This window comes from Furipterus horrens, unplaced genomic scaffold (genome assembly GCF_987537825.1).
Source record: "Furipterus horrens unplaced genomic scaffold, mFurHor1.1.pri manual_scaffold_6, whole genome shotgun sequence".
In the NCBI taxonomy this organism is placed as follows: Eukaryota; Metazoa; Chordata; class Mammalia; order Chiroptera; family Furipteridae; genus Furipterus; species Furipterus horrens.
Window position 1 is genome coordinate 30,225,350 of NW_028327176.1, and position 18,715 is coordinate 30,244,064.

Consider the following 18,715-nt stretch of genomic DNA (forward strand, 5'->3'; position numbering starts at 1 on the left):
CCAAGTACTATAAAACTGTTAAAAATTATGTTCTTTAAATATTTTTTAGTATACTGATGATAAAAATAATTGGCAGGTGGTAAAAATCATGAGCTTTAGGATACGTAAGAGTATATGGTATAAGAAAATGTTTATAATATAGTAAATTTAAAAAGTAGGATGATACTTTTGAGTTTCTTAAAAAGGAAACGTTTATTAAAAAGATAGGATATAAAATAAAATATGCTAACTTAGAGTAGTTAGATTTTTCAGTCTCATATGTTGTGGGGTAAAAGTAGGTGTACAGTTGTACATATAGAAAACAATAATTAATAAATAACACTATAAGAATAAAATGTGTTTTGCATGCTCACAACTGTAAACAACTGTACACCTACTTTTGCCCCACCCTGTATACTATTTCGTATTTTTCACATTTTCTACAAAGCACGTGTACAATGCTCATAGTCACCCTAAAAACAATTACTTTAATTTTTTTTTAATTCTGATAAAATTAATAATGATTGCGAGGATGAGGAAAGACAGATTTAAGTAATTTTAGTTTGTCTCATCTTAAGCATGCCTCTTTTCCATTTTTGCAGATACTGTATTTTAACTTGAGCTTTATCAGTATAAATTTAGTGAGAGGCATTTATTCTTACCCTATATGTGTAATATACTAAACTTTCTCCAAACTAAGACAGTGTCCCACGTTTCATACTTTAAAAGTGTGGGTTTCTATCAGGTACTTCTTTGTACACTTGAAGATATTCACTATTGCTTTCTTTTCTTTTTTCTTCTTTTCCAGAACAGTTGTTGAAGGACGTTTTTGTCTTGCTCTCTCAGCCACTGTTACAGCCCACCTCCTTGCAGATGTAGATGTCCTTTATTCAAGAAACAATGGAAGTCGTAATCTTTAGTTTTCTTAATAAAATATTATATTTGCCATCTGTACCCCAGGCATCTTAAGCATATGGACCTGGCGCTCTTCAGGAACTCGCTCTGAGGTAAAAATCGTTCTTTTAAAGAATTCAGTAGTGTGTGCTTTTCCTATTTGGCATTTCTAAAACAGTTTGATATTTCTTATAGAACAAACAAGTCAAGTCCAGATAACAAAATTAATAAGATGTTTTACTCATAGCTGACAACTTAATGAGGCTTGTGTTGTGTAGTTAATACTTCTAATTTTTATATTCATAGATTGTGACATTGTAAAGGACCTGATCCAGGTCCCTTTCAGATAAGCTAACCAGACTGAAACTGAGTGAGACAGCTGATGGATGCATCATAGTTGGGGGGGGTGGGGACTTCCCTGGGACTGTGAGGTGCCACTGCAGCTGGGGCCTGGACAGTGAGGCCCTCAATATAAGAGTTTGTACCCTGGAGGAGGTAAGGCGAGCTCCTTCTTTAGGTTGTCAGCATCCCTTCTTCTCATGGTTGTGAGAAGGTGGTATTGAATTCAGGCAGGAGCTTGCCCTAGTCGAGTTGCAGACATCCTGAGTGAATGCCTTGTAGAAGGAGCCTCTGCCTCCCCCTCCTTCCTGCTTAGCCAAATCCAAATCAGTGGTAAATGAACCAAACGTCTGTTTTTAGTCAGGTACCATGTCTACTATGTGTGCGCTGTGGAGCACGTGGGACTTACCGAAGAGTTTTTCATGGCAGCGCTGAGACAGGTCTCAACTCCGGTATCCTGTTTTTGCTATATCCCAGTGCCTCATCAGATGAAATTATTTTCTCTTCTTAGTTACCATTTGACGTATAAGAGAAACTTGTTAAAGAATGTTTCGATGTCTATTTAGATGGTATCTCTAATTGTTCTACATGATACTTTTCTTATTACAGTTCTGGTGTCTATCTCATGGGTCTGTATTGTCTCCTCAGCTAAGTCCTTAAGGACCTATACCATTTTGATCTCTTTTGTCTGACCCTTAGGACCTGGAGTATTTAAGCACTCAGTGATTAACTTGTTTAGCAGTAGTTAAGTTTTTGTTGTCAATTTTTTAATTGCAAACTTGACATATTAACATGCTTTCAGCTTCTAGAAAGTTGTGGATTTGCTACTTAAAGCACATATCCTCAGAAGATTAAAGAGTGAAAGGTTATAAAAGTGCTCTTTTCATTTGAAAGGAGTTGAGTGCTCGCATAGATAACATTTAATGCTTTAAAAACCAGGACACCATAAATAAATAAATAGATAGATAGATAGATAGATAGGTAAAATAAAATAAAATAATAATAAAAACCAGAACACATTTAGGAGTGGTGCGGTTGGTTACTTATTTAAATAAATGACTTTGGTCATCTGGTTGTGTTTTGTTTCTTAAAACTTACAGTCTAAGATCTAACTTTTATGGCAGCCATTCAAAAATATACATAATTATAGAGAATAGCTGTATCAAATTATAATTCTTTGTGTTTTTTGATAGGACTGGTTTATTTCTTGGGATTGAAAGAAAGAAATATTTCATGATGGTTTACAAAGTGGTGCAGTTGTAACCAGTCTTAGTATTTGGTCCCAGTCAGCATTTCCTATCCAGCTTTATTGAGGTATAATTGACAAATAAAAATTGTATATACTTAAAATGTACAATGTGATGATTTGATACATATAAACACTGTGAAATGACTACCACAATCAAGCTAATTTACATATCCACCACCTCACCCCCTTTTTTTGGTGAGAGCATTCAAGATGTACTCTTAGCAAATTTCAAGTATACAGTACAGTAATATTAATTGTAGTTAATGCTATATATTAGATCCTCAGAAAGTTTATACCCTTTGACCAGTATCTCCCCATTCTCCCCCACCCCCTCACAACCCCTGGCAACCACCATTCTACTCTCTGCTTTGTAAATTTGACTTTTATAGATTCTGCATATAAGTGAGATCATGCGGTACTTGTCTTTCATATCTTGCTTATTTCGCTTAGTCTGATGTCCTCTAGGTTCATCCATGTTGTTGCAAGTGGGAGGATTTCCCTTTTTATGGCTGCATAATATTCCATTATCTCTAACTGTATCTGTCTATACATAATTTTCTTTTTTGTTCTTATAATTTTTTAATTTTTCAATTACAGTTGGCATACAATATTATATTTGTTTCAGGTGTATAAGATAGTGATTAGACATTTATATAGCTTACAAATTGATCACCCTGTATATCCCATTTTCTTTATCCATCCAGGCAGCGTTTTTAGGGTATGTTTTGTGTGAAAAAGTATCAGAGGAGAAAAATATGGATAAACCATTGTAAATCTGTAACTACTATTAGAAAAAACAAGGTATATACCATAGTGATAATGGACAGAAGGAGCAAATGAAGATCGAGTAAGAATGTGGAATCTTCATTTAGACTTCCTTTTGATTTGATGTATATGGTATTTGTTTTGTCTCACATTATCTTTAATTTTTTATCTGGTGATATTAAATATTTGTTTAGTTGATTTTAGGTGTTAATAGCCTTTGTGGTTGGTTGAAAGATATAGTTGTTTCTGTGTCTAGAATTTATATTTTAGTATAAGTGCCAGCTATCTTCATGCTCTCATTTCACTGGTGGATACATAGGAAAAGCATTTACTTTTGAGCCTTAATTTGTAAAGAATTAGGAAGTTCTAAGATAGTTTATGCTATATATTTTTAAAAGCTTAAAACTTTTAAATTAACATACAGTAAAATTGACTTTTGAAGAGGGCATATAGTTCTATAAATTTTAACTCAAATATTGATCGATGTAACCACCACCACAATCAGGATTCAAAACAGTTTCATCAGCCCGCAGTGTCCACTCATGCTCTCCCTTCGTGTCACTCCCTGATCCTTGACTGTCCTATCTTAACCCCTGACAACCACTGATGTCATAAAAATGGAATCATACAGTATGTAACCTTTTGAGACTGGCTTCTTTCACTCAGTATAAAGCTTTTGAATTACATCCAAGCTGTTGCATGTGTCAACAATTTATTTATTTTATTGCTCAATAGTATTCCATTGATAAACTACTACAATTTGTTTATTTAGTCAACTGTTGAAAGATATTTGGATGATTTCCAGTTTGGGGCAATTATGAACAGAACTGTTAAAACATGTATGTACAAGTTTTTTTGTGAACACAAGTTTTCATTTCTCTAAGTTAAATATCAAGGATTGGGATTGCCGGGTCATATGGTAAGTGTATATTTAACTTTATAAGAAACTGCCAGACTGTTTTTCAGAATGGCTGTCTCAGTTTGCATCCCTACTAGTGATGTTTGAGATTTGTAGTTGCCCTGCATCTTCTCCAGCATGTTGTTACCACTTCTTTAAAAAGTTTTTAGCTGTTCTAATATCATTATGCTTTAATTTGGATTTCACTGTTGGCTAAAAGTATTGAACATCCTCTCACGTAGCCAGTTGCCTTCCATCTATTCTCTTTGGTGAACTCTTTGTCAAGTCTTTTGTTCATTTTTTAATTGGGGTCTGTGTTTTATTACTGTTGAGTTTTGAGAGTTCTTTACATATTCTGGATACAAATTCTTTTGTCAGATATGCCATTTGTAAATATTTTCTCCCAGTCTGTAGCTCTTGACAATGTCTTTTACAAAATAAAAATTTTTCATTTGAAGTCAAATATATGTTTTTTCCTTTTATGGATTATGCTTTTAGTGTCATGTCTAAAAAACTTTTGCCTAACCCCACGTCATAACAACTTTATCCTGTAGCCTTTAAAACTTTTATAGCTTTGTATTTTATATTTGGATCTGTAATCCATTTTGAGTTAATTTTTGTGTAAGGTGTGAAGTTTAGGTTGAGGTCATATATTTTTGCCTGTGGGTGTCTAGTTGTAACAACAGCATTTTGATAAAAGACTGTCCTTTCTTCACTAAATTGCTTTTGCATCTTTGTCAACAGTTAGTTGGCCATATTTGTGTGAATCTCAACTTTATTCCATTGATTTATGTGTCTCTTGCTTCCCTGCTACCATACTGTCTTAATAACTGTAGCTTTAGAGTAAGTTTTAAAATTAGGATGCTTATTTCAGTTTTAGGCTTTTTCAAAATTGTTTGGATATTTTGGTTCCTTTGCTTCTGATTTGAGAGTAAGTTTGTCTGTATCTACAAAAAATATCCTGGGGGTGGTGGTTTGATTAGAATTTCATTAATCTAGAAATCAAATGGGAAGAATTGACACCTTTATTATGTTGATATGTGATAAAATGTGGTATGTCTTTCCGTTTATTTCAGTTTTCTTTGATTTCTTTAATATTGGTGTAGTTTTCAGCATACAGTTCTTGTACATGTTTTGTTAAATTTATACCTCAATATTTCCATTTTTTGGATCTATTGTAATGGTATTTTAAATTTAAATTTTTAATTATTATTAGTACAAAATGTGATTGATACTTGTTGACCTTGTATCCTTTGACCTTGTAATTTTACTTATTAGTTCTAGGAGATTCCGTGTACATTTTTTGATATTTCCATGTAGACAGTCATGTTGTCTGCAAATAAGGCCTTTTTTTTCTTTCTTATCTGTATGCTTTTTTCCCCTTCCCTTTTCACACTGGAAAGGACTTCCAGTACAATGTTGATAGACTTGTTCCGAAGTAGAGGGGGAAAATATTCAGTCTTTCACTCTTACAATGTTAGTTGTAAGGATGCCTTTCTTCTACTTGATTTGAGTTTCTTTTGCTCTTTTCCCCCCTAACTTCTTAAGACGGACATTTACAATATTCTTTTGAGAATATTCTTTGTTGCTAATATAAGCATTTAATGCTGTAGATTTTCCTCTGATCATTGCTTAACTGCATTGTACAAATTCTGATGCATTTTATTTTCTTACAGTTAAAAATATTTTCTAATTTCCCTTGAGGCTTCCTTGACCTATATATTATTTATAAGTGTGTCATTTCGTTTTCAAATTTTAAGAAATTCTTCTGTTATTTTTTTGTTACTGATTTCTAGTTTAAGTTCATTATGGTCAGAGAACATAATTTGTGTTATTTCATTTCTTTTAAGTTTATTAAGATTCCTTTTTTGACCCCCATGATATGGTCTGTATACTTGGAAAAAAAAGTGAATTGACCTTTTATCATCGTATAATAGCCTTTTTTGTGCCTGGCAATTACTTTAGCGTACTTGATATTAATATAGCCACTCCAGCTTTCTTCTGATTAATATTTCCATGAAATTTTTTTTCCATTCTCTTACTGCTAAACTATCTATATCATCATATTTGAAATAAATTTCTTCCAGGTGACATATAGTTGGGTCCTCTTTGTTAATTCATTCTGGTAAACTTCTATAATTTTTTATTTTTCAATTATATTTAACAAACAATATTATGTGTGTCATACATATTATAGTTGCCCTGGCTGGTTTAGCTCAGTGGATTGAGCGTCGGCCTGCGAGCTAAGTGTCGCTGGTTCGATCTTCCAGTCAGGGTACATCAGAGAAGGAAAACTCTGACTCCAAAAAACCTCCGCTGCCTTGCGGCATACCTCTTCAGGGGAAAGGCTAAGGGAGTAAACCCCGACAGAAAATCCGGAGCCGGAGTCCCTAAGGCGGTTTGACGTTGTAGTCAACACCGGCAACTCCTGCGGCGCACCTGAACCCAAGCTGTATCGACTCCGTCTTTCCCTTGGACCCTTCAGCTGCGAAGAGGGGGGGGGTCTGCTGCATGGGCAACAGCAGACCCTCCATATTACCCTGCCCAGGCTCTGTAGCTTCAGCGTCATCACAAGATGTCGATTCAACACGGGAGGAGACAGATACCGTGTCACTCCCGAGTCGGACTGCACAGCCATTCTCGGCGGTGCAGATAGACTCTTAAGAAGCTACACCATCATCTCTCGAGACGGACGGCTGCCGACGACGACATATTATAGTAGTTTCTGTTGTACAACATAGTGATTAGACATTTATATAACTTATGAAGTGATCATCCCAGTAAGTCTAGTGCCCACCTGACACTATATACAGTTATTACAGTATTATTGACTATTCCCTGTGCAGTACTTGCTGTATTTAGGTCTTTTACATTTAAGTATAATTACTTATGTGCTTGGATTTAGTGCTACCATTTTATTATTTGCTTTTTGTTCTTTTTGTATTTTTGTTCCTGTTTTTCCTTTTCCTGCCTTATTTTGAGTTATTTGAATAGTTTTTAGTATTCCATTTTAGTTTATCTGTTTTGTTGAGTATTTGTTTTGTTTACTTTATCTCATTCTAGTGTCTTTGTGTCTGTGGTTGCTCAGGGATTATAATATGCATATTTAAATTTTCATAGTCTACTTGGAATAAATACTTTTCCACTTAAGTGTTATGTAGAAATTTTAACACTGTATGTGTCTCTTTACCCTGCTCCTTTTATGTTTTATTGTCTTATATATTACATCTGCATACATAGAAAACCCCATCAGACGTTAGAGCTTTTGCTTTCAACCACCAGACATTTTAAAGAATTCAAGAAAAGAAAAATAATTTATTATATTTACCCAGATGGTTATTATTTCTTTGTTCTTTCTTCAGTACTGATGTTCCATTTTTACTCCTGGCATCATCTTCCTTCTGCCATTTAGTAATATTTCTAGAGCAGATCTACTGGCAATGAATTCTCTTAATTTTACCTTTACCTGAGAGAGTCTTTATTTTGCCTATTCCTTAAAGATATTTTCACTGGAAATAGAAATTCAGTGTTGACAGTTCTTTTTTTTTAAGTCCTTTAAAAATATGCCATTTTGTTCTGCACTTCATGGTTTCTGGTGAAAATTTTAGATTCATTCAAATTGCTGTTTCTCTATAAGCAATGCATCACTTTTTTTTCCTACCTACTTTCCAGTTTTTTCTTTGTCTTTATTGGTTATCAGTTTGTGGTGTGTCTGAGCACAGGTTTTTGTTCTTGGGTTCTCAGAGTGCCACAGATCTGTACATACGTAGTGTCATTTACCAAGTTTGGAAAGTTTAAAAGCTGTTCTTTCCTTAAATACTGTACTTTTCTGCACTGCACACTTTTAGGGTGCCAGTAATGCCAGTGTTAGGGCTTTTAGTATCCCAAAGGTTCCTAAGGTTCTTTTTGTTTTTTGTTCTCTTTGTTGTTCAGACTAGATAATTTCTATTAATCAGTCTTCAAGTTCACTGACTTTCTTTTGTCATCTCCATTTTGCTTATTGAGCCTTGAACTGAATTATTGTAATTCAGATTTCCATTTGGTTTTTTCTTTGCCAAGACCTTCTATTCATTTCAAGAGTGTTTTGCTCTCCTTGGAGTATCTTAGATAATAGCTGCCTTAAAGCCTTCATCAGGCAATTCCAACATTGTGTCATCTCAGCATTGATGTCTGTCTGTTGTCTCATGCAAATTAAGATTTTCCTGGTTGTTTATCTGCTGAGTAATATTGATTTGCGCCCTGTAGTATTATGAGACCCTGGATAGCAAGTAGAGCAATGAATCTGCATCACATTTTGCGTTAAGCTTGAACGTTCCTCTGCGGAAACTATTTGGATGATTCAGAAAGCCAAAACTATGGGCAACTGGTGATTGGCAGCTTTATCACGCCAATGCGCCTGCTCATGCATCGTGTCTCATGAAGAATTTTTTTGAGAAACATCAAATCACCCAGGTGACCCAGCCCCAGTACAGCCCAGATTTGATGCCCTGTGACTTCTGGCTTTTCCCAAAACTAAAATCACCTTTGAAAGGAGCAAGAATTCAGACTGTCGATAAGATTCAGAAGAATATGATGGGGCAGTTGATGGTGATTCCAACTAAGGATTTTGAAGAGTGTTTTGAACAGTGAAAGAGACTCTGGGAAAACTGTGTGAGGTTCCAAGGTGCCTAATTTGAAGGGGACTGAGGCTTCATTATCTTTTGTATTAAAGTTTTGCTGAGAAACTAAATCATACCTAGTGCTTGTGAAGTCCTACAACATTGAGAAATGACATTCAAATTTAGCATGTATCAGGATAACAGAAGCTTATCAATACAAATTACTGGGCCCCAGTCCCAGAATTCTGATTTAGTAGGTCTCAGGTAGGCCCAGAGATTTTGCATATCTAACAAATTCTCATGTGATTCTGATGATGGTGGTCCTGGCACCACACCCTGGTGTCAGAAATACCTGTGTTCAGATCCCAACCTGTCGTTACTGTGAACATGGTGTTGTTGGAACCAGGCTGGACCAAAGAGCCCAACTATTCGTATTTTAAAACATCTGTGGTGGTATGTACACCAGAGAAATCTGCAAATGCTACATACATCCTGTTCTGCTATAATAAGACTGTACATTCCTAAAAATCACTGAGCTCAGGGGAAAATGGGATTGGACACAACACAAAAATTTATTCAGAAACATTTTTTTTTTTAAAGGTAGAAACCCTGATGAATGAGTGTAGATTTTACCAGATATAGTCGAAGTAAGGAGGAGGACAGGAACAGCAGCATTGTGAAAAACCATGCAGAGGTAAGCCTGGTGTGGTCATATGTGCCACTTGATAGAATTTACATTTTAATCCCTCAGGATGTAGAGATCAGTGAAAAAATACATATTTTTTTAAATTTTGAACTGATTTATATGGCACTTCCTGGTGACAGAATGTAGGGTAGATTAGATTGAAGGAGACCAAACCTAGAGCCTGGGAATCTAGTGACGGAACTAGTGTGGATCTTTTATAGGTTTTTTGACCCTTTTGAGAATATTATAAAGGTGTAGATGCTTGCTAGCAACCATGTCCTTTCTGTGTTCCTAGAAGTCACTATTACCATAATCCCATTTCTTGATTTTGAGGGCTAGGGCCATGAGTTAGTCTTCTATAGGGTGATGAGCCAGATGAATTTATAACCATCTTCCACAATAGCTGGTTTCACCGTTAGCTTCATTTTTGCAATGTTTAAAAATGGTGTGGTGAATCATATTTGGGGAAGTTTTATTATTGTTATGTGCATTCATTGAGAAATAATTATGTGGGTCAAAGGTCTCTTTACTCACTGGATTCCTATGTTTATCCAAATTATTTTATAATACAGAATAACTATTGTAAGGGGTAGATATCAGGTAAGATCCAGGGGTTCAAAATGATGTACCGATAATAACAATTTTTCAAACAAAAATTCCATTAGAGTATTTGAATACAAGTCTAAATTAAGAAAGCCATCTATCCTGCCCTTTAAAAAATTAAATCTTTCCTTAGTATTTAGCAAGTGTTTTGATGCAGAGTAGAGTACTAATAAAATTCATAATCTGGTTCAAGATACCGAAGACCCTATCCTGAAAACAAATGTCAGGATAAACATAAAAAATCATGTCTACAGTTTTCTAGTTAATAAACTCCAGTATCCCACACAGTATTTAGGGTCTGATCAGCATGTAATAAATATTTATTAATCTAACATGCAGTATTTAAATTTAGGAAGAGCTAGAGACAAAAATAATGGAAACATTGTGAGACTTTTTAAGAATTTTCTGATCTTCAAAACTTTGGAGAGTATAATTAATGGCTGATGGATTCACAGAGGCCATATACCCGCTCAATAATTTGTCTCTGATACTTAATATGAGGTAATAGTTGCTGCCATTTTTAATTTTTTTGATGGGACACAGGCGGTTTTATAAATTATAAAACTAAATTTACAAAAATAATACATGATTATTGCAGAAAAATTAATGAATTCTACTTGCTTGAGTGAAAATTAAAACTCAGCCTTTAGGAGCACTGATTTTTTTTCTCTCCCTCATATTTTTAACTCTTCTTTGATAGCAAAAGGTATTTGATCATCAAATACCAGGTTCCTACTATAAACTAGATGCTGTTCAGCTATGACAGCTACTTGTGAAAGGAAACCTTGGGTGTAGGCATATAATTAAACTGTATTATAATTAGGTGCTCATAGTTATAATGTAATTCATTGACCTCAGTTCCCTTTAAAAGGCAGGTATTCTAATCTTTAACTCAGCCAGATATTGCCAGATTATATGTATGCTCTTTCTTTGTTGTCCAGATTTCTTTCCCTTAACTATCTCGAGTACTAATCTTTTATTTTTGCCAGATATTATTTTTCTAGTCCTCAGCATTTACAGAAGTATTAGTGTGCCTTCCTCTTATGGAAATAAGCTTTTCTTTTTCTCCCTTACCATACCTTAATCCATACTGCCTTTGGCTGTTTTCTGACTGAGGCATTTGGCTCTTCTAAACTATTCGGAGCCTCATCAGTGAATTCATAGTCATTTAATATGACGAAGTACCAGAAGCAGAAGCCTCTTTTATAGCATGGCACAGAAAAAGACCCTTTAGAGTCTATTTTTTCCAGATTTCATGTTGCTTTTTCTTTTACTTCACTCCACCTGCCTTACACTTCAGCCATCTTAACCACTCCTCATCCTTTGAAAAGCCAGACCCTTTCTTGAACCTGTGCCTTTGCATTATCTCTGCCTGAAGTGCTTTCCCCACTTGCAAGTAACTATTCATTCTTCAAAACCTAGCTCAAAATCATCTTTTCTGTGAAGCCGTTCCTGACCCCCTGCATTCATTAGGATTATATACAGTGACAAGTAACTAAACCACCAAAATCACAATGACCTAAAAACAAGGGAGAATTTATTTTTCTCCTATAAACATTTGGAATTTGCAGTGTAAGACTGAACTGACAGCCCTAATTCACACACTCACTAGGGAAGTAATTTCCAGCTCACTGCTTCAGCATCTCTCTTATCTCTCAAACCTTTATCCTCTTGGTCCAAAATTGAGGTATCTTTGTTTTAAACAGCATGAGTACAAAGGAACAGAGGAGGGATTAAGGTTATATGCAAGCTATCTCTTAAAGTTTCCCTAAAGCTCCCACACTACATTTCTGCTTGCATTTCATTGGCCTGAAGGAAGGCTGAGGAATACACATGTCTTTATTCTGGGTGACTCTGTGCTAGCACATTTTATTTTTATGGAAGAAAGGAGAACAAGTAGGGGGTGTAATTAGCAGTGTGTCACACTTTCCCAACTAGAGGTAGTTGCTTTGTGCTTTGTGTTCCCACAACATTCTAATTAATTAGCATTTAGGTTATATTGTAATTTGTTTGCCTTTTCTACCAGATTGTGGACTTTTTTTTTTTTTTTTTAATCTCTAGCACCTTAGTTAAAGTTTAGCACCTAGTTTGTGCTCATAAAGTGTTGATTGGATAAAGACATTCAAGAAGATTGCAGCAAAATTATCAGAGACATAAGCAAGCAATGATATTTAAATACCCCACGTGAACAAGGATAATTGCTTATGTAGACATTGATTTCTTAGACTTAATTTTTTCCTGTTTTCCCTATTACATGGAGAGAAGTGGACTCTGCCAGTAATAAAGGGCATAGCTTCTCTTTTTCAATAATGCCTCAAAATTGATTGATCATACAGCTAGACCACAAGGTATTTAAAAGGTTATATATTCTCCCTGTGTTATACTGGTTTTCTCATTGTGGTAAAATAACCATGCAAATCACCATTTTAACCATTTTTAAGTATACCTCTTTGTGGCATTAAGAACATTCGCATGGTTGTTCACCAGTTACCACCACCCATCACCAGAACTTTTTTCTCTTCCCCACTGAAACCCTATCCATTAAACACTAACTCCTCATTCCCTCCTTCCCCCAGCCCCTAGCAACCACCCTTCTACTTTCTGTCTCTGAAGTGGACTACTCTAGGGACCTTATATAAGAAGAATCAGTATTTGCTTTTTTGTGACTGGCTTATTTCATGTAATATAGTATCTTCAAGGTTCTTTTTAAAGCTGAACATATTTCATTATATATATGTACCACATTTTATTTATCCTTTGATCTGTCAGTGGATGCTTGGGTTGCTGTGTTACATTGTTTTCTCTAAGGTTTTTGTTTCCTACAAGTATTTTTAATACAAATAGTGTCTTATTCTTTTATAATTTTGCCACCACTACCTGCAAACAGAAACCCTATAATTACATATCTTTTTATAAGAAAATTTTGAAAAGTGCAAACACAATAAAAACAGTCATCTGCATTAGGAACTCATTTTTATTGGAAGTAATCTATACTTTTTCCTAATCATAGTTTCTGAAGTATAAAATAAATAAAGTTATGAAAAACATCTTGGTGTCAAATCTGGGAAATAGGTACAAGAGAGGAATTAGAGGAAGATATGGTGGCCTTTCACAACAAAAGATTAGATTTTGTTTTACTGGAGAATCTCATGATTATATGGTAAAGACACAGGATAGTACAGCCTGTGAATCTCTATACTTTTGAAATATGGACCTGTGAATCCCTATCCTTTTGAAATATGGAGATTTTACCATAGTTGGACAATGAGAAAAAAATAATTATAGCTGTAGCTTGGTGGTTTTGCTTTTATAAAATTTCTCTAACATGGAAGGGAAAAGGATTAAGAATGGGTGGAGTAAGGAAAATTAGCCTATTCCTATGACTTGACCTCTTTTGTTATCAGATGGATGTTAGTTTAGTGACAATAATTATTGAGTGTTTTATTGCCTAGTAAACTTTTGAGTTTTGGCTTCTATCCCACTGGGCATATCTAAATTAGCAATCAAATTCTTTTACTATAGTTCTCTGACCAAGCTTTCAAATAATTATTTACGTAGAATACATGTCCAGCGGTTTAAACAGAATCTCATGGACACTTTCCCATTGCAGCTAATTGTTTAGTCCATTTGGCAGAATGATGAGTCATACTTCACTAGCCAGCTCACAGACCAGATACTGATTTACTTAGTTACTTGAGCCAAGACTCAAGTACCAGAATAGAATAGAGCACTTTGGCTCTGACACTTTTTTGTCTTTTCCTAAAAAATCTGGATATAAATTTCTACACCCCCCACCCCCCCCAGGGAGCACTGTTACAGAGATAAAATTGACATGCCTGAAATGATCTAAGAAGAAAAGAACAAACTGTGGTGTTAGTAGTAAACCCTTCTTGAGAAATTAGAACTTGATTTGATGTAGACATTAAAAATAGACTACGTAGTAGTGGAGGTGTTTCAGAGTAAAGAAAATTAAGTTTGGATAAAATGGGGCCTAATTATGGATAACAGTCAATGAAACTCAGGCACAAGATGTGTGCGACTGTTGAATGTTGCTGAAAGGAAATGAGTCTGGTGGTGTTATGAGTCCAGGAAGAGAGGAGGGACTGCGTTGTCATAGAAATCTAGGAATGTGGCAGTAGGAATCTGCACAAGGTTATTGGCAGTGAAAATGCAGAGAAAAGGTAAATTTGAGAGCCATTCTGGAAAAAGAAATTGTTGAACTAGGTAACGTTAAATACAATGGTGTTAAGTGGAAAAAGTAAAATAAAATTCTTCTAAAAAATTTCATAGAAACATGGTACTGCTATCCCAATTTGGGGGAAAATCTTAAGTTAATTTTAGGTGTAGCGAATTTAAGGTGCAATAAGAAATAGCCAAATTGAGACAGATTTTTTAGGCTTTGGTGGACTGAAAAGTAGGTGGAATTTTGGACTACAAGTGTGCATCCTATACACATCCAGGTACCAATTGGTTCTAGAAAATGCCTGATAATAACTCTAAGAGCAAGAACATATGTTCTAATAGCTTCTAGATATATGTAAAAGCTTAAAAATGAAATACAGTTTTTCTCCCATTAGTTTCATTTCAACTGAAGGAACTAGGTTTGTTTGATAGATGGAATTCACATATTACATCCAGGAAACTGAAGTTCTCCCATACTATTAGATAAGAAAGTGGAGTCCAAATTGCCTTACATTGGCAGTAAGTTGCAGAATGGAGCAAACACTTAGATTCTTCCATAAAGAACATCTTTGAATAGAAATTGTGTCAGGAAAATATCATATGAAGGAGAATTACGTTCTTAAATAATATAAATTATTATTGAATTAACTACTTAACATGTAGTTTAGCTTCATAGCATGTAACTGAATGTTTTATGGGTCATTTTTAGTGGAACATTTAGTTAAATCTGCTGTGCCAAATGTTTATGGCTTTCTTTCTTGGAATGACTCTTTGTGTATACAGCAAGCATATGGAGTCAAGTAGAAAAAAAAAACTTGGCAAAGGAGCATTTCTCTTATAATTAGATTAGAAATTGTCTTAAGATATAATGTTACAGTAATGATAACGGTAATATAATGAAATAAATACAAGTCTAGTATAGAGATGTACTATTACTTGGGTTTCACTGAAGGTACCCGAAGTTGTTGTTAAGGAGCACTTTGCTAATACCTACAACAAATACTGCTTTCTGCTTTTTTTGTTCTCTCTCTTGTGTTTATTTATTTTTGCTCTTTATTTCCTCTTTTTATGATGAAATCTAACATAAAGATACAGCTCTGGCTGATGTGGCTCACTTGGTTAGAATGTCGTCCCATAGACCAAAGGGTGGTGAGTTGAGTCCCTTTTTGGGCAAGGCAAGAGGCAACCAATCGATGTTTCTCTCTCACATCAATGTTTCTCTCCTTCCCTTCCCCTCTCTCTAAAATCAGTAAGCACATCATATTGGGTAATTATAAGGCATAATTATCACCCAGATTAAGAAATAAAATATTGCCGGTATACCACAAGTGTGCGATGTGCCCTTCCCAGTCAAACCCCACCTGTCTCTAACCTATTCATTTCCTAGAAATAACCATATTCTTAACTTCGGTGATAATCATTTTTCTTTCTCTCTAAAGTTTACCTCTTATGTGTGCATCCCTAAAGATGCAGTTTGCAGTTTGCTTTTGCCTCTTTTATACACATATATAAACGTGTGTATATGTCAGTATAGTCTTTTGTTCTTATTTTTGTGCCATTCATTCATGTGTGTGTGTAATAATAATATTTTCATTTCTCTTATCCATTGTGCACATACTATCCTACCATATGAATACACCATAATATGTGTATTCTGCTCTGTTTCGTAATATTGAAAAACTCAGCTATGACTATTCCTGTAGGTTTTTCTTGGTGTTCATCGGCACCAGTAGTATCTCAAGGATTTTTCTTAGGAGTGGAATGGTGGATTTATATCTTCTAATTCAATGGATAATGCCCAAGTGTTTTCTAAAATGGTTATACCAATTTATTCTCGCCCAACAGAATATGAACATTGCTGTTGTTTCACATACCGCCATCACTTGGTATTGACGAACTTAAATTTCTAGGCAAGAAAATGGTGTCTCTCTTGGTATTACTAAGGAGGATGAGTCCATTTTTATATTTAGATTTCTTCTTGTGAAATTCCTACCAAAGTCTTTTAACCATTTTTCTACTTGGTTATCTGGTCTTTTTTTTTTACTCATTTTTAGGGATTCTTTGTGTTATTTGTATATTAGTCTTTTAGTCTCTTAATTTTACGTGTTGCCCTATGTTCTTGATGAATAGAGTAGTTCCTAATTTTAATGTAATACAAATTCATCATTCTTTCTCTTATAGATCATGCTTTTTTTAATTTCTGGAAGAAATTTGCAGATTTTTTCTTAGATTTGTCCTAGGAGCTTAATATCATTGATACTATGGCAAATGGTATATATTTTTTACATTTCATTTTCTCTCTGTTGCTGACAATAGGACTACAGAAGATATTTTATATACTGATTTATATCTACCAGCCTATCCAAATTCTTTTGTAGATCATTTGATCATTTTGGATTTTTAAATTGCACGGTTGTTTTATCCAGGAGTAATAACTGTTTGTTCCTTTCAAAGCCATGAAGAGCAAGTTAGTCAATGCCTTTTATTTCTTAACTTGCCTTTTGCTGCTGACTAGGACCTCTATCACAATGTAGAAGTGATGATAATAAGCATCCTGTCTTACTCCATACTCAGCATTTCATTAAGGATGAGGTTAGCTGTTGTTTTCCGGAAATGCTCTTTATCAAATTAGGTAATGTTTATTTTATTTTTCACTTAGCTTGCAAAAAATTTTCTCCGCAGATGGATGTTGAATTTTATGGACAGCTTTTTTCTACCCTTAATAAGATATATTTTTTGTTCTGTAAATATCAGTATGATAAAGTATACTAATTGATTTTCTAATGTTAATGCAACCTTGTATTCCTAAGCCATATCTAACTTGACAATTTTTATATACTGTTGGATTCAGCTTGCCGATATTTGTTCTAAAAATCTTATATCTATATTCATGACTGAGATTGGCCTGTAACCTTTTCTCTCCTAGTGACCTTGTTAGGCTTTGGTGTAAGGTTGGGGAATGTTTCTCTTTTCTGATCTTTAAAAGAACTTGTGTGAGTTTGGAATTTTTTGTTTTTCCTTAACCCTTTGAGTGCCATGCATAATTTGAAATTTGGATCAACATGAGAAAAAATTATATCAATATATAACCTGAGGTACAAAAAGGGAGAACAAAACATAAAATACAAATTATTCCATTGTTATTTACATTTATAGCCATCAAAAAAAGAGTCACTGGGAGCGATGCTGGCACTCTTGGGAAAATTTGTCAGCGTTGCTCACAGCGACATTGGCACTCAAAGGGTTAAATAATGCTAGAATTCACCAATGAAGCCATCTACACCCAGGATTTTCTTTTTGGAAAGAATGTGACTACTGATACTTTTATCTCCTGTGTACTCTTGTTTTCCTCATGTCTTCCATGTGCTTATATTTGTGCCTACTGCTAATCGTCCTTAATATTATTTGTGGGTATTCTTTAAGGCCCAGAATGTCATCTTCTTTCAGCAAGGGTTTAACCTTCCCTTTTTTTAAAATATGTGAAGGTATGACTAACCCAGGAATATTTTAAAAGAATTTCACAGTTTGAAGTTCCCTGGATTAGGAGTCCATGCAAACCCAGACTATAAACCTTACCTAGGCTGATCAAACTTCTTAGCAATCTACAATATATCCTTGATGTTCTACCCAGGTTATAGCCCATGGGATCCCAGTTTAATGTGGGAAAAAGTTCCCTTGGACCCTTCGCCTTTTGAGGTCTCTGTGCTTTGACATTTGTTCCCCTAATCCTCTGAGGCCACTGAAACCAAAGTCCTAATTTGCTGAACACTATGTGCAAGTGCCCTCAGGGTCAGTGTCTTTAGGGGGTTCTTATTACCTCTCTGGGTTCCCAGTTGTTCCTATAATTTGGTCTGGCTGTTTCCCACCATCTTGTCAGGTTTTTAATTTAAGGTGTTTGGGGGGTTTTGATCTAAGGATTTTTGTTTTCAGCAAGTAGGTTGGTCTGAAAAATCCTAGTCTGTCATTATCAGAAATGGTAGCCCTCTTGATTCCCCCCCCCCCATTTAATACTCTTGTATTTCTCCGTTTTCTTTATCCTCCAGGTTAATGACTTAGTTTCACAAACATTCCTATGTTGAGCATCTAATTCATATATTGAGTATTTAATATGTACCAAACATGACACAAAACAGCCTCTCCTTTTTTGAAACTAACATTGTAGTAGATTCTGGATTATGGGGAAACCTGAAGTACAATAGAATAGATGTTTCCAAACTGACCCACAGAGCATTAGTGTCCTGTGAAATGTGAATAAGATTTCCATTGTCAAGTAATGTTGAGAAATAATGCTGAGGAGGATATCCCTTTTAGAGAACTAAGGCATAACTTATTTGAACTGAAACCTTTATTTGTAGAATAATACCTCTTCATACCTATAGCATACTAGAATTCCAGGGAACATGATTTATGAACTGCTAGAGTAGGACTAAAGCATTAAACATCTCTTTATTGTTACATATTGTCACGGAGTAATTTCAGCTCCTGCTTTCCCACCCTCACATCTAATGGGAACATTTGCTGAG

At 34.9% G+C, this 18,715-nt stretch overlaps 1 protein-coding gene across 7 annotated transcripts in view; it reads left to right on the top strand.

The window, feature by feature from the left end:
• The window catches only part of SOCS5 (suppressor of cytokine signaling 5), an 89,924-nt gene that overhangs the window by 16,410 nt on the left and 54,799 nt on the right, over window positions 1-18,715 (top strand). For 3 of the 7 annotated variants that reach the window (XR_016511907.1, XM_090281250.1, XM_090281249.1), the window contains one exon: window positions 788-986. The exons of 1 other annotated variant lie outside the window; for it this stretch is intronic. The gene's annotated coding sequence lies outside the window, so the exon portion shown is untranslated. Of the gene's footprint in view, window positions 1-787; window positions 987-1,572; window positions 2,166-9,345; window positions 9,417-18,715 lie in introns of those variants that run through there. 3 more of the 7 variants (XR_016511906.1, XM_090281251.1, XM_090281253.1) reach the window with 3 other exon arrangements.